Raw genomic sequence first — 18,252 nt, forward strand, 5'->3', positions numbered from 1 at the left:
ACCTGACCTCGATAGAGATGGGGTGACTTTGATACTTCCCAAGTGTGCGTTCAAGTGGTCCGATTAAAAGCCTTTTATTCACAATGACCTTTCTCTGCCTCCTTCCTGGGAGAAATATCTCCTCCTTTCATTCGATGCAACGACAGGACTTCCCTGGAAACAAAAGCCCAAGTGGCAGGTTGACACAAAGTCAATATGGAAGACATGTTTGTGTTTGAGCACATGCGCTGACCTCTTTGTTTACCGCATTGAACCTGAGCGGGAGGGCACTCCCCATTTTAGTCATTTAGCAGACACTCTTATCCAGAGTGACTTACAGTTAGTGAGTGCATAAATTTTTTAATATTTTTGTATTTATTTTATTTTTATACTGGTCTCCCGTGGGAATCGAACCCACAACCCTGGCGTTGCAAGCGCCATGCTCTACCAACTGAGCTACACTCCCCAACAGACAGACAAAAGTAGGTTAAGTTAGCATTACATTACCTTGTCTTCACTTACCTGCTATGTGTATTTGCAACATAGTGTTGTTGGCTAACTACGTTGTACTGCCACTTTTTACTTTTATTTTTTATTTAACCTTTATTTTCACAGGGAGTCATGCTGAGACCAATGTCTCTTTTACAGATGAGCCCTGTATCAAACATACAATATACACTATACACATCAATATACACATCAATACACAAAAAGCTAAACACAATCATATAAAACAAACACATTCTTCAGTAAAAAGGTCCTAAATCAGCCGACTGAATTGCCCTAGAGGCACAAACTATTCAAATTTTAGAGAGTTTTGGAGATTATTCCACCAGTAAGGTGCAAGAAAACTAAAAGCAGATTTACATAACTCAGTGGAGATCAAAGGGATCTCCAGAGTTAACCATCCCTGAGACCGGGTCTGGTAGCTCATACGACTGTAGGTTAATAATGAAGTAAGGTGCAATGCATCGATCTACAAGACTTCAAAGAGGGCCAGCCTACTTTCTGATACAGAAAGCAATGAACACATTTTGAAGCTAGAAAATATCTAAGCTGAGTGTTGATTAAAGATTAAACATTTTTTGCTATGCAAGACAGTTTAGAGATCAGGCGATAATTATTCATGTCAGAGGGGTTACCACCTTTGTAGAGAAGGAGCTCATGGGCAGCCTTCCAGATCCTAGTGATAGCACCCAATATAATTGTCAGGTTAATAAAAAATATGTGTCAATGATTACACAATTAGGGGAGCAGAAAGCTGCAGCAAGAAATTATCAAGCAAATCAGCCCCAGTGGATTTTTCTTTACATCAATCGTCTAGCACATCACAAGTAGAGAGTTGTTGAAATGAAAACAAAGATTTACTAGAAGTTGACATATCTTCCATCATGCCAACTAGAGGCTGGAAGAGGGAAAAGCAGTCGATTGACTGACCAGGGTAAATTAAACCACACTTTTTTTCAAATAAAAGACCTGCAGAGATAAAATGTTGATTAAAAGTACTGTATCACAGCCTCCCGAGCAGCACAGCGGTCTAAGGCACTGCATCGCAGTGTTACGGTGTCATTACAGCCGTGACCGGGTGGCGCACAATTGTCTGGGTTAGGGGAGGGTTTGGCCAGGGGGGCTTTACTTGGCTCATCGTGCTCTTGTGGCGGGCCGGGTGCCTGACTCGACCTTTGCCTCTCCTGAGCCCGTTGGGGAGTTGCAGTGATTAGACAAGATCGTAATCACGAAAAAGGGGGTACAAATAAAAAAGTACTGTATCACTTCTCATTTTTCTCAGTAAAGATGCTAAAATCCTGACACAACTTGCTTAGGCAGGGAGCGAGATTAATTTCCACGCTTCAGTGCATTAACTGTTTTCCACAATTTAGATGGATCACCAGCAGAGTCTGAGATAGAACTTAGAAAGTATAATGATTTAGCTTTCTTAATTGAGGATGTGCATCTATTTCTCAATTGCCTGAAAAGCTGCCAATCAGCTAAAGAGTCAGTGTTTCTAGCTTTGGCCCAGGCCTGATTTCTCATCATAACAAGATCTGAAAAGTTCTATAGAGAACCAATGATTTGGTATATTTTTTACTCTAAGACATTTAAAGGGTGCATGTTTGTCTGCCAGAGAGATAGAAAATGGATTAAAACAGTTCTAGAGCTAGTAGTCCCGTGTAGCTCAGTTGGTAGAGCATGGTGTTTACAACGCCAGGGTTGTGGGTTCGATTCCCACGGGGGGGCCTGTATAAAAAATAAATAAAATATATGTACTCACTAACTGTAAGTTGCTCTGGATAAGAGTGACTGTAAATGTGAAAAAATTAAAGGTTTGGCTTGTGGGAATTTTTATTTTCGTACCATTCTCTTCATAATTATATAATATAATATGCCATTTAGCAGACGCGTTTATCCAAAGCGACTTACAGTCATGTGTGCATACATTTTTACGTATGGGTGGTCCCAGGGATCGAACCCACTACCCTGGCGTTACAAGCGCCATGCTCTACCAATTAAGCTACAGAGGACCACGTGTTAATCTGTTTGGTATCTCTAATACATGCAGTTTCTTATTCATAACCTCTTTTGTAAGAGGCTATGAAAAACACAGTCAAAAGAATAAGCCTATGTTATTTACTTTGCCACTGACATTGACATAACATTTGCCCAAGGACATTGTATTTCTCTATTTCTGACTGTTGTGGTGAAACCATTTGGCTACCTTTCTTCAACAGGTCAGTTGACAGTGACTTGGTATGACACAGGCTGCTTTGAGTCCCTCTTCACGTCTTTGACACACAGACGCTGACCATTATCACGTCCCGTCCATGTGGATATGACCTCTCACCTCTGGATGTGTCCCGGTTGTGTGAAAGAGAGATGCCATCCTATCAGTCTTTTCATTTTCACTGTCTGTGTATGTGTGTGTTGCAAACAAACACAGACACAGAGACTCACACACGCACACAAAGATACAACTCTAAGCATCCTGCTGAAGAAAGGTCACTTTTCAGTGGGGGACCCAGACATTAAAGTGGGCCAGAAGCATTACAACACAGACTAGTTCTCCCTTGCTTTCCCTGGAGCAATGCTTTCTCTGTCTTCCACAGGGGTGCATATCTCAGCCTGAAAAGTGGTCAGAATACAATTAGAACAATCGAAAGCATTATCATATCTGGATGCTATTTCTTTGGGCACCTTCCAGGCACTAACCAAGTATGTGTGTTTGTGTTTGCATATGTCCATAATGCATGCATGTGTGTGTCTGCATGCATGTTCATTTGTGTGATGTAATTGCATGATGCCCCTAAATAGGCTATAGCTTGGTCATACATACTTGCCCGATATAATATTTAATCTGTTGTTTTATTGGGATTTTTGATTAAAGAAAAATTACCTGGAGGATTGATTGGCTCCAGCTTCCAGTTGTAATGGTGACCAAACACATACTGACCACCAGGGGGATCTGTAACAATGATGTTCCCCACAGCTAACAGGGAATGAATGGGTCATTGAAATCCTTTCATCACCTCATCTTCATTACAATTCATCTTTCACATCAACTACAAAGGCTACTTTTTTCATGGAATCATAAAAAAGGATATTAGTGGAAAATGCCGAGTGATGTAAGATTTTCATAAATATATGCCATTTAGCAGATGCTTTTATCCAAAGCAATTTACAGTCATGTTTGCATTCATTTTAAGTATGGGTGATCTCAGGAATCAAACCCACTACCCTGGCGTTAGAAGTGCCATGCTTTACCAACTGAGCTACAACAGATCACAACATAAGCCATCTGATTATTTTAGGACTAGGCAATGTGAAGTCCTATATTTTCCCAGCCTTTGGGCATTGTTCTGTAATAGAATGAGATCATCTCTGTAGAATAAACTGTATTGGCACAGCATCAAAGTCGTATGATTGAACATGCATAACATGCATAACTTGGCATGACTAAAAACTAAGTACATGTAACAGTCTGCAAGCTACAGTAAGCGCCTGCAAATTCTGCTGTCAAACACAGTGCTTCAGGTAGCCTCACACACACACACACCACACACATATGCATAAACACATACACACCCTGAGTTCTCGAATCCCCCACCCCTCGTTGGCTTAGATAATGCATGAAATCATAATAATTCCATTGGGATGCACATTAACACGTGTGCTGTTCTCTAAATTCATTCTGGCAGTACTGTCACCGGCCTGGGGTTTGTTGTCATCCGATTGGTTTACGCCGGTTCGTGAGCAACCTCCCCATCTGTCACTGCCTCTCTCTCTCTCCCTCCGCTGAAATGCTTTGCTCTGCACTCAGGCCTCCTCATTCCTTCTAATTAATCCAATTGAATAGAAGCAACTTGTTTACGAGGGGCAGGGCTGCTTAGCATTCGAAGAGTGAAGCCAGTTGTCTTCACAGACAGGCAGAGGTTTACCTAGAGACACTCTCTCACTCATTTGCATTCATGTTTCTCTTCCTAGTTATTTCCATATCTCAGGCTGCAGGGAGGAAACCACGGACTGGGAAATATATCAATCATGTTTTAGCCATGACTAACAAGGTTTGCTGATTGAAGGGGGGGAATAAAATAAGTTTACAAATAAGTTTAGTAAGCTAATATTTATGGGGGAGTGAGGACGTTTTGAAGCAGAGAGGGCGGAGTTGATTAGGAGGAATCATAGCTTGGGAACATTTATGTCCATGGCGTTTGAGCAAATACGTTATTAAAGTGCTCTTTGATGCTACCAAAACAGTTAAAGCTTTTACAATATGTTGTAATGTATTATACTTTTCATAGAGGCTAAGACCCTGGCTTCAAGACAATACAGTTTGGGCTATGCACAAATTATTTCCTGGATATTGGATTTTAACAATGAGTCACGACCAAATAGTACGGATGGTGGCACACAAAGATAATTCTAAATGTATAGCCTCTCCACTCGGATGTGTTCTTAGTGAGAAGTTCTACTGAGGTGTACTTTTTGTTCCCCTTGTTAATTCTCCTTTGAGCGGTTTCATTTTAATCTCAGCCAAAGGGCAAATGAAATATATATCAAATGCAGAGAGTAAACACTGAATATGGATTTGTCTTTACTCTCAGATTTTTCTCAGATAGCAAAGACATTTCTTAGGACTCTCTGTGAGAAAGAGGGAGAGTCAGGCTTAGAATACGTTTTTTTGCTTAGAATAATGACTCATTGATTGAAGCAACCGTTTTGCCTCTTGACAAAAAAATGAAATGGAGAAAACTCTGGGGCGAATGCATCTGCATCTATATGATTGATCGAGTAATATCATGGCAGAGCCCCAAAACCTGAACAGCCCTTTTCAGCAGGAATCTCACACCCGCAAGCATTCAAATCTGGGCTAAAGACTTCTCAAAAACCTATTGGCTGGCCTCATAGTGAGTTTGAACTGCACTTTTTTGCTTGACTTTTTGGGTATTGATTACGTGGTAAGCTTTTACCGTTATAGAGCTGGGACGGACAATGAACCGAAAACTATCGATACTGATCATACCAACCACTTATCACAGGCATTTTGCTGATATTGTTCATTACGATAAGTAGGCTATACTAGAGAAATCTGAAATGTTAAATAAAATAAGTTTGCTAATGTGTGTGATTGTTAATAAATGGGACAATTGGTGGCTACAACCATCAAACTAGTAGTAACGGTAGCTAACGCACTTTTGTACATCGCGCTGTTCCGTACATTTGACCTTATTTTAGCGCCCCAAAAACGTAATACTTCCAGGTCAACTGTAATATGAATACCATTGTAAAGCACAATTTCTCCCCTTTCCGGCAAAATCAATGACGAGACCTTCATGCTGCCCGTCTCTGCATGATTGAAGACAGCAATGGAGCTCCGCCTGGTCTTTTTAAAAATGGCGGGTGGGGAAGTGAAAGCTACTGTGTCATAGTGAAAGGGGGTGATTTGTTGTGTGGGGAACCGGCTTTTTTCACCCGATTTGTCGAACTTATCACCTATAAAATGTAAATAAAACACTATAAGGAGTTTATATAATGTCTCATTACATACCTATTTGAAGGTTTGTGTCGAATTTGAATAGGGCTTTTAGGGCGGCTCTAAATTTATCTTAACAATTAAACTGTAGGTGTCACGGTTTTTGAGAGTCATTGGTTACGCGAATTAACAATTGATTGAATTAACTATTGATGAACTCACGAGTAATTAACTTTACACTCACCATTACACTCACCTTTGATCATTTCTTGTTTTTAATCTGCGAGAGAAGAGGCTGTACGGCACAGAATGAGTTGAATAATGCGTGCCTTACGTTACATCGTGAAATGTCACACTTTAACATACAGTGTCAGCAGGGTCAGTTTTTTCAACTTTTCTCCAATATTATTGGGCCATTACCATGTCAATCAACACTGAATTTAAACTTAGTTCACAACCCGGATATTGATGCCAACACAGTCGCTACAGTTCCATTAGTTTTCATTGCGGCCTCGTTTGAATTCCGCGGTTGCCCACATATGTACGGAACGGAGTTAGCTACCGTTAGTAGTTTAAAGGATAATAAAAAATAACTGTGGTGCACATTGTTATATAGTTATCGTTCTATTTACCGTTATCGCATCAATTCAGGCAATTTATACAAATATGGATTTTTGTCCATATCGCCCAGCATTACCCCGTTACATAATGTGATGGTTAAGGTCAATATGCATCCACATAACTTCCATGCAAACCAACCTTTTCTCAGTCAGGGCTTTACCTACCTTGATACCATATGAGCTGGTTAATAAGCATTAGGAGCGAAGCTGCCATATGTCAAATAAATGAATTGTCACAGAAATGCACACTAATAAGGCTCCTATAGCAGCCCCTCAACAGGACCTCTATGACACACACATAATTCAGTCTTCGTAAGATTGCCCGCCTACACACACCTCTGCAACCCAGCAGTCACCACAGACAATGGAAAGCCTCAATGTATATGGTATTTCGGATCTCTCAATTCATTCCCTCTGGTGAATGTATGTGGGCTTATGTTCTAAAAAGGAGGTAAGACATTGTTTATATGTGGAAATGTGATATAGCTTTAGGACTTAAATGTACACCTCTGAATTGTTGAAAAGAGTATTTGACTATAGTGAGAGTAGATTCTCGTTGCTCAATGCTGACAAACAAAGAGGAAAAGAAGAACTGAATACAGACTTGGTTGAAACACCCACTACTTTAAACTTGACCTTGGCTACAGCTAACAGTAGCATGCTGCCGCTTTTTAGTGAGGAACACAATATGTAGGAGAGCGCTTCAAGGCCACAAACACATCAGCCTCTTTCCTCTTTTCTCATCCCGTTGGTAAAGGGCATATCCATCGAAAAGGACCCATGAGAACCAACATGTGAAGTAGTTCATAAGATCATATCAAATTGGTTGTCAAATGAATGCTAAGAGCATATATCTTAGAAATTAGGCATAAGTAAAGGCTTTGATTTCTGAATAAACAGATGGAAAAGGGGTCTTAGAAAACATCTACCACAAAATGTCTTAAAAGGTATCAGAACAAGATAATGTTGACGTTAAGACCCTTGCCAACTAATATCAACACATATATTTAGTTTGAGAAATTGTTTACCTGTAAGTTTAAGAAATATTGCTTTGTGTCTTGTAATTCCGTTACCAAAAACCCACATATTTTTAAGATATTGAAAGTTTGCAGAAGTAACAAGTAATGGTAGACCTACCAATTCCTTATTGTGATTGTACTGATATCGATTTTGTTTAAGAATTATTAAGTAATTAAAACTCATAATTACCCCAAAATCTGTAACGGAATTACTGCAACTGAATTGACTACAAAGGGAAATCATAAGTCACAAACCACAGTTGGGTCACCTGCTACTGTTCTCCCTTCCACTGGCATACTGTTATGTTCAACTAATAACGGTTTTCTTTGTCTTTCTGTTATCTGGTGGTTAAACCAAGAGTGTTAAAACAGTCTGAGCCTGGTCAACCCTCCCTCTCTCGCTCTTTCACACTCGCCAGTTAATGTCACCTCTCCCAGCTCTTACTACTCTCTTTCCATTTACTGTAACCAACATCCTCACTCACTGAGGACCGACCGACACTGGACATCCATGGATGATGAAAAGTAGTTGAAATTTGGTCAGTCCACACTGGCCATGATGTCAGTGGCATTATTAGGCCTGGCCTTCCGGAGTTTCCATAACCACACATGACTTGCGCTATGGAGTATCAAAACAATATGTTTTACTGACACATTTTCATGACAAAAATGAACAATACAATATACTGCGCTAGGCCAGGGGTATTCAACTCTTACCCTACGAGGTCCGGAGCCTGCTGGTGTTCTGTTCTACCTGATAATTAATTGCACACACCTGGTGTCCCAGGTCTGAATCAGTCCCTGAAAATGCAGTGGAACTGGCTTCGACATCCAGAGTTGAGTTTGAGGGCGTTAGGCAGTAGCAGGCACTGCAAGAAGCCCCTGGTGTGATGCGTTTCCTACTGTGATTGGTCGAGATTTCACAACGCAGTGGAGGCAGCATTGAACAGCCAGAAAGTCAAATTGCAGCAGAGTTAACCACAGGGTTGTGCAGGGTTGGTGGTAGCTAACTAGCTAGTCTCCCTCAGCCTAAGAGTTGGCTAATGCTAATAAGCTAGAGTTAGCATTCTTAAGCTATTGGGTGTCAGTCAGAGTTATTTAACAATATATTCTGTGAATGGGCAAGCTACGGATGTTGATATAGGTCATGATATTAGGAAAAGTGTTTATTTCCAGCGAGTGTATTTGATGGGTTTCGTTTATGTAGTTAGCTTGGCTGGTTAGCCACTTCGGTAGCTACTGGCTGGCTATCTAGCTAAGACCGAAGAAATTAGAAAATGTTTTTCTGACTGGAGCACATATCTTCTGACAGTGACACAGCGTCCCCCTGTGGACTGAAGCTGAACTTTATTAAAACATTATATTTAACCCTGTTTAAAATTATCAATGTTGAGAAGGTATAATTGACAAAATGACAATGATAGAGGTCTTATAACCTATTCCATTCTACAGGTAAACATGCCATATAGGCTATATAACTCTTTGTAAAAAAAAAACTGCCCATTATTAAGTTGGTGAAATTATTTCATTGAGCCTTTATTTTTATTACTCTTTTTATTCACTTAGCAACTTACTTTTTCTGTTGTTGTTGCAATGACGAAGGGTTAACCTGCAAGTAAGAATTTCATTGCATTGTGTACTCCATGTACAGTGCATTAGGAAAGTATTCAGACCCCTTCACTTTTTCCACATTTTGTTACGTTACAGCCTTATTCTAAAACGGATTAAATCATTTTTTTCCCTCATCAATCTACACACAATACCCCATAATGACAAAGCAAAAACAAGTTTTGCAAATGTATTAAAAATAAAAAACAGACATACCTTATTTACATAAGTATTCAGACCCTTTGATATGAGACTCGAAATTGAGCTCAGGTGCATCCTGTTTCCATTGATCATCCTTGAGATGTTTCTACAACTTGATTGGAGTCCATCTGTAGTAAATTAAATTGATTGGACATGATTTAGAAAGGCAAACACCTGTCTATATAAGGTCCCACAATTGACAGTGCATGTCAGAGCAAAAACTAAGCCTTGAGGTTGAAGTAATCGTCCGTAGAGCTTCAAGACAAGGATTGTGTTGAGGCAGAGATCTGGGGAAAGGTACCAAATAATTTCTGCAGCATTGAAGGTCCCCAAGAACACAGTGGCCTCCATCATTCTTAAATGGAAGAAGTTTGAAACCACCAAAACTCTTCCTAGAGCTGGTCGTCCGGCCAAACTGAGCAATTGGGGGAGAAGGGCCTTAATCAGGGAGGTGACCAAGAACCCGATGGTCACACTGAAGAAGCTCCAGAGTTCCTCTGTGGAGATAGGAGAACCTTCCAGCAGGACAACCATCTCTGCAGCACTCCACCAATCAGGCCTTTATGGTAGAGTGGCCAGACGGAAGCCACTCCTCAGTAAAAGGCACATGACAGCCTGCTTGGAGTTGCCAAAAAGGCACCTAAAGGACTCTCAGACCATGAGAAACAAGATTCTCTGGTCTGATGAAACCAAGATTGAACTCATTGCCCTGACGTCTGGAGGAAACCTGGCACCATGCCTACAGTGAAGCATGGTGGTGGCAGCATCATGCTGTGGGGATGTCTTTCAGCGGCAGGTACTGGGAGACTAGTCAGGATCGAGGGAAAGAGGAATGGAGCAAAGTACAGAGAGATACTTGGTGAAAACCTGCTCCAGAGCACTCAGAACCTCAGACTGGGGCGAAGGTTCACCTTCCAACAGGACGACGACCCTAAGCACACAGCCAAGACAATGCAGGAGTGGCTTCGGGACAAGTCTCTGCATGTCCTTGAGTAGCCCAGCCAGAGCCCGGACTAACCCGATCAAACATCTCTGGAGAGACCTGAAAAAACCAACTTCTCATTTAGAAAAAAACAGACTATGTGGCATCAGTATGAGTCAGACACATGTATTCTACTGTCAAAATTGACTACCACATGCCCACAGCTGGCAGCACACACATAATCATCAATTCGGAGTGCAGCTGCACTTGACCCGATCGTAATGCTTGGTAACTTTGGGTTGACTTTGAATATCCCTATGGGGCTAGTTAGGGACCATCTGTAAATTACACAATGTACATGGGACAATATGTTAAAATTCCAATAGCTCTAAATTTCAATGACATAAAAAACTCAAACCAACTATAAATTGTAGAAATGCATGTACAAATATTAAAAGCATTTAATGAGAAAACTAAAAGGTGTGCAACATGAAAATATTGTCTAATTTACATTGTTTAATTTATTGACGGTCCCTAACTAGCACCCCGAGCTAAGCTATCCAAAGTCAAAGTCAGGTCGCACACCAGCCCGCTGAAGCTAATTGGCAAATCATTTGGCAAAATCTTCCCACCTGCGAAGACACACACACGAGACACCTATATCAAACCACACCCTGAAACCAACTCACTTTTGAATTCAGTCATGGCCGCTAGCATTTAACCAAATCTAAAATGAGGCGATTGCAGGAAGTGCAGTCGCCCTTTAAAACGAACTAATGTCATGATGCACCTCTACCTTGCAACTTTTCAGATGAGCCAAGGGGAGGACAGATGAGAGCAGTAGGCCAGCAGCCAGGGGCAAATGGTAGGCAAGAGGATGATTTAGGTCAGGGTTTCCCAAACTCGGTCCTTGGCCCCCCCAGGTGCACTTTTTGGTTTTCGCCCTAGCACTACACAGCTGATTCAAATAACCAACTCATCATCAAGCTTTGATTATTTAAATCAGCTGTGTAGTGCTAGGGCAAAAAAACTAAATGTGCACCCAGAGGGGGCCCCAGGACTGAGTTGGGGAAACCCTGATTTAGGTGACCCAGACACAGGCCCAAAACAAGTTAAGCTACCCCGGTATCCCCTTGACCGTTTTGGATTGCAAAACTAGAGATACGCCAGACAAGACACAGAGACAGCAACAGAAGAATAGGTGATGGAGAGAGACACCAGACAAGACACGGAGACAGCAACAGAAGAATAGGTGATGAAGAGAGACACACCAGACATGACACAGAGACAGCAACAGAAGAATAGGTGATGAAGAGAGACACACCAGACATGACACAGAGACAGCAACAAAAGAAAAGGATATGATGGAGAGAGACACCAGGGACTTCATTTATAACCGTTGTGTAAATTTGACACTAAATATCAGTGTGTGCAATTTCCGAAAAGACTGCTCACGCACAAAAATATTCAGATTTATGAACTTGGTTCACGCCATACATACGCATGTTTCCCGTTATAAATCAGACCTGTCGTGAAAATTGGCGCGTGTGAACGAGCATTATAACTCCGCCTGAAAAACGCCCATCATTCACCTTTTATGGTGACAATAATACCCTTATTTGCTATATAGTTTGGAATTATTGGAACTAGGCCAAGACACTATCTAAGGAAATAGCAATGGCGAACTTGATCAAATGCCTTTGGAGGTGTTGGAAGAATGTTTTATTTTGCAGTGACATTTTCTATATCTGACTGTTGCTGAAAGACAACAACCTTTGCAACAAATTGTTGTGGACCTGTAAATAGATCGTTTGAATGCAATAATCTTTTTGCATTCACTTTTTCCCAAGCCAAAATATTGCTGCACTGCCTACGAATTCTGAAACAATCTACTCAGAAAAACTACAGTAGGCCTACTTACAGTGGTAGCCTACACACTTCAATGCAAAATATCAACTGTCTGTTCACCTAGATTCTACTGTATGTTATAAACCATGCACCCTGTCGTCTGCATAGAGCAAAAACTTGAAATTATAATAACCTATCCATTAGGCCTATTTAAATGAGAGATGGGACGAATGGTAGCCTATCCTAACTTGTTGTAGACCTATAGGCTATTTCGCGAGTAGCCTGTGAAACAATTACAGTCAGAAAAGGTGAGGAATTTTATCTCCAATAATCATGGAAATGAAATAAATAATAGGAAATGTATTTCTAAATATTTTAGAATGCAAATATACATTTTTGCTCTTCTGGCAAATAATTGCATCTTGTTATTATATTTAGCTAGGTCTACCTGTTCTTTTGTTGTGAATAAGAGTGTCAGCATATATTTCCCATTGGCACAAGGCTACTACTAGGCTACTTTTGCATTCTTCTGTCGTGATGTGCCTTTCATTATTGTGATGACTATTATTTATCAAATAATTACCTACTATGTTTAATTGTTACTAGATGAAATTAATCATGTAACAATTAACTCATTAGGAATTTGGGGCACCACGGGAAAAGTTGTTTAACGAGTTACCGTTTCCCGAATTAACTCTAAAGATATCTAGATATCTCTTATCATTTAACAATCATTTATTAATAATTTATACATTTTGTTTTCTAATTCACGCCCCTACATTTAAAAAATGTGACCAATAGATGCTAATCTGTATTCCCAGTCATGTGAAATCCATAGATTAGGGCCTAATGAATGTATTTAAATTGACTGATTTCCTTATATGAACTGTAACTCTGTAAACTTTTTGAAAATGTTGCGTTATATTTTTTTTCAGTGAATGTGTGGGGTACAGAGATGAAGTAGTCATTCAAATCAAATCATGTTAAACGCTATTATTGCACACAGAATGAGTCCATGCAACTTATTATGTGACTTCAGCAAATGTTTACTCCTGAACTTATTTAGGCTTGCCATAACAAAGGGGTTGACTACTTACTGACTCAAGACATCTCAGCTTTTAATTTTTAATTAATGTGTAAAAATGTCTAAAAACATCATTCCAAACATAGTGCCATAAAATCTCAATTTAATCCATTTTAAATTCAGGCTGTAACAGCAACATTTGGAAAAAGTCAAGGGGTGTGAATACTAGGCACTGTATGTGTAATATAATTGAGGGCTTGGATACACAACATTAGCTTCTAGTGACATAACAGCAGCTACTCCTATTCTTATGGAGCGTCATCTAAACTTCGCATCCACCCAACAAACTAAGATATTGAGGGGCATTGAGGTTGTATGAGTGAGTATCTTAACTACCTACGTTTTGTCAAACGTTTTCTGAAATCAATTTCATTAACTTTTTTATCTATTTAATAGCAAAAAAATACTGTTGTCTAACATGGCTCTGTAACATTCTGCGAAGTGTCCAGAGTAATGTCTGCTGGTAAATAGCTCTCAAAGGGAAAATGTATTGGATACTGATGTGAGATGTATTGCTCCTAGACTCTCTGTCTTCTCCAGACATCAATCAGTGCTCCGGTGAGTCTGCCGCTACACTGTCACATCTATGATATAGAAACCTGTGATGACACTGGACAATGGAGAAGTCCAGGCTGCTCTGGAATACAATACAACACAGGGTGACTGGGAATTACTATTGTAAAATAATTATGTAATTTGTCTCTAGTAAACCCAGACAGTTAAGCTATATTTGTTTTACCACTGTTAATACAAGAAAATACAAAAAATGTGAGAGCTAAAGTGATAAGCACTGCATAATCAAATGTAGCGTACTTACTAGCTTCTTACAGGCCAATTAGGCCTACATACATTATTCCACCAGAAGTACTCTGGTATGGACTCTATGTAATCCAAAGTGCGACCAAAAATAGGAAATTGGACACTAATTGAAGTCCAGATGGAAATTAATTGAAGGCCAAACTGGACATCAAAGCTCCATAGACATGTACAGGAAGGGAGAGAGAGGAGCCAAGGAGGAGAGAGACATGAGGAGGAAGAGGAGGACGAGGAGCAAGAGAAGTGGCCTTATCACTCCCAAAAACATTCAGTCAGGTCACAAGTCAGCCACGAGGTCTGTGTGTATTTTGACCAAATGGGATTTGCTTCGAGCACATAGCACAGGCCATAAATTAGAGGATTACCCAAATCCCAGCAATGAGTGTGCAGTGAGGTGTGTGTGTGTAGTGTGTGTATTTGTGTGTGCGCACGTGCATCTGTGTGTGTCTGTGTGTGTACACGTGCATGTGTCTGTAAACTGTCTGTACACAAGCTCAAGGGCAGTAGACAACCTTGTCTGCACTGGAGTGCCTCAGGGTGTAAAAGTATTGGGGAGAGGCAGCTTAAGCCGGGAGAGGATGTAGCTGCAGCCATGATTACATCTAGTTTATGGGCGATTCCACGCCATTGGGAGCAGAAAATATTTTTGGTATATCAGATTTTTCTGGCAATTTTCACATAGGAACTTCATTGGGAGGAAGGATGTTTAACATGCTTTTTACATCTGTACCACAAACCATTTTTTTGGAAAATTATGTTGAAATCATGGTGACTGAGAAAGACCTGAAAAATTGCCAAAGACTCCTGCCACCCTAGACATAGACTGTTCTCCATGCTCCCGTCCGGCAGGTGGTACCGGTGCATCAAGGCTCAGACAAACAGACTCCTAAACAGCTTCTATCCCCTGGCCATTAGACTGTTGACTGGCTAACAATTACTGCTCTCCCTCTCCCACAGACTATCCACACTGACTCTATGCCCATCCACAGGTCTCTACCCACTCAGACACAACTTACACTGCTGCTAAAATGATTACTGATTAGATGTATTACTCAATTACTCTACTGTCCATTGATTATTGATTTCCATTACATAAGTATTTATCTATTATCCCACTACTGGTCACTATTACTCCTGTTCTTTAACTCTCATCGTAGTTATTGTGTGGTTTTTCTTCTTACTTTTTTTTTTTTTTTTTTCTATTATTATCTATATTATTATTATTACTGCATTGTTGGGAAAGAGCTCTCAAGGTATGAATTTCATTGTACTGTTTTACATCTGTTGTATTCTGGTGAATAAACTTTGAAACTTAACTAACTCCACTGTTTTTGATTTGGAAAAGTTAGAAGTGCTATCCCAAACCAACATGAATAATCTGGACTGACTATCTCTAAAGCTTGTTCAGAACAAACTGATTCCAATGTTTACAGAGCATTTCCATTTTCCATACACTCATACTGCACTTTGATGTTCATGCACCCAAGTAAATTACTCACAGAGCAGCAGGACCTCTGACATCATCTTTCATCTTGGTAGGTCCTTTCTGTGGAAAAATGTCCTCTGACATCTTGATTTATTTGGAATCTGCCATCTACTTTTACATTAGCTAATTCCACTCGCTTAGCTGTATACCGGTAGACCGTTTGTCCTTTCATGAGATGTGTCCACTCACTTAGGGTTGTCACTAGTTACCACAGCCACAGAAAGCTATATTGTAAAAATTCATGAAAACAAAAATGTGTTTTTTGGTCTTAATTTAAGGTTAGGGATAAGGTTAGGTTTAAAATCAGATTTCAAAAAGAGAAATTGTAGAAATAGGTGGAGTTTAGCCATAATTATGACTTTGTGACTGTGGTAGCTAGTCATGACCCTCACTTAGCTGTAAAGTTAATTTGTTTGCGTTGGTGTTAACCTAACGTAGCAGGCATAAAATAAACACTTGATCAGGGTCAGCAGAAATGGGAAGCATCCAGTTTTCAGGCTTTGCTTCTTCTCTGCTTTTCCCCTGAAAACCGTATGCTTCCGATTTCTGCGGACCCACTGAGGGTGTGTTGGTGTTAACTAATCTAGCATTCACGGCAGGCTGGTCATTAGCTTCATAGTTTGTACCAGTTTATAATCAGCTAGCTAATTGTGGTCGGTTGCTACCGCCGTAGTGGAAAACGGCGTAATTTCCTAACAGAAACTGAAAAGGCAGATGAGCCGGGAATCTTTCTTCGATTATGAATATTTAATATCCAACTTCTAGCTTCACATAAACTTTACGGGTGAAATGTCCCCTAGACCCTACCTGGGGTGTATTCACTAGGAAACAACGGATTCTTCTTCTTCTTCTTCTTCTTCTTCAGTGAGGTTTAACAGTGGTTGGCATCTAATATGTTGCATTACCGCCCCCAACTGAACTATAGTTTAAATCCATTACACTTTGTGATAGAAAATAGGAACCGGGAAAAATAAAAAATTAAAAATAAATGCAGTTGATAACCATTGCTATGAACACTAAGAAGAAAACCTTACTGAAGCATATTTCACTCATTGGCCTATCCCTCTGTGCTGGCACAGATCTACTATTCACAGAGATCCTCTCAGAATCCCTCACCCTTGACCAATCCTCCTCTACTTTCTTCACTGCCTCAGCATACAACACCTTCTGCACTGCTCTGAATCTAGCCACCTTAAACTGCTTCTCTCGCACCGGACACTTCCGATCCCCAGCAACATGTGCACCCCTACAGTTGACACACACAACTTTATCCACATGACCAAAAGTATGTGGACACCTGCTCGTCGAACATCTCATTCCACCACTGTGCCACTCGGGAGATTGAAAGTCAATAGAGCTTCAAGGGGCATCCAACTATAATTTTTCTTCACACCAAATACATTAGTGCAACACATTAGGCAGAAAATATTTTTCATCAGATTACAATAGAAGTGCAACGCTATTTTGGCTAGCAGCCACACATAATTCAATTAACTTACAATGAAAAAGCAGGTTTTTTTGTTTGTTGCAAAAACAAAAATATTCTCTCTCTCTCTCACTCATATATATATTTATATACAGTATATACAGTGCATTCGGAAAGTATTCAGACCCCTTCACTTTTTCCACATTTTGTTACGTTACAGCCTTATTCTAAAATGGATGACATAAATGTTTTCCCTCATCAATCTACACAGAATACCCCATAATGACAAAGCGAAAACAGGTTTTTAGAAATGTTTGCAAATGTATACAAAATAAAAAAACTGAAATACCTTATTTACGTCAGTATTCAGCCCCTTTGCCATGAGATTTGAAATTGAGCTCAGGTGCATCCTGCTTCCATTGATCATCCTTGAGATGTTTCTACAACTCAAGATCACAGAATAAAAGGTTTATTCCGAAACATCGTAGTACGCAGCAATGCGTCAAACACTTCAGTGCGGCAAAACAGGCGCACTGAAAAACAACGAAGCACATGACGAACGCCGAAGCCTGCCCAAACAAAGAGAGGAGGCAGCCTCGGAGGCAGCTTCAGCAGCGCGCCGACACTGGCCTCGGGGACGACCAGGAGGACGCGGAGCAGGGCGAGCCGGATGGCGACGTGGAAATCCCGCAACAGGGAGGGATCAAGGATATCCCTTACCGGGACCCAGCACCGCTCTTCCAGACCGTACCCCTCCCACTCCACGAGGTACTGAAGGCCCCCCACCCGACGCCTCGAATCCAGGATGGAACGGACGGGGCCCCCTCTGACTCCTGGAGCGGACCAACCACCACCGGCCTGAGGAGAGACACTTAGAATGAGGGGTTAATGCGGTAATTTGGAAGAACTAGTAATCTATAAGTAACCTCGTTTATTCTCCTCAGGACTTTGAACGGCCCCACAAACTGCGGGCTCAGCTTCCGACAGGGCAGGCGGAGGGGCAGATTCCGGGTCGAGACTATACCCGATCACCCGGTACAAAGACTGGGGCCTCACTGTGGTGGCTGTCAGCGTTGGCCTTCTGGCGACGCACGGCGCATTGGAGGTGGATGTGAGCAGCGTTCCACATCTCCTCCACGCGCCGAAACCAGTCATCCACAGCAGGAGCCTTGGTCTGAATCTGATGCCAGGGTGCCATAACCGGCTGATAACCTAAAACACATTGAAATGGCGTTAGGTCAGTGGAGGAGTGACGGAGAGAGTTCTGGGCATATT

Source organism: Coregonus clupeaformis, chromosome 27 (genome assembly GCF_020615455.1).
Source record: "Coregonus clupeaformis isolate EN_2021a chromosome 27, ASM2061545v1, whole genome shotgun sequence".
Classification (NCBI taxonomy): Eukaryota; Metazoa; Chordata; class Actinopteri; order Salmoniformes; family Salmonidae; genus Coregonus; species Coregonus clupeaformis.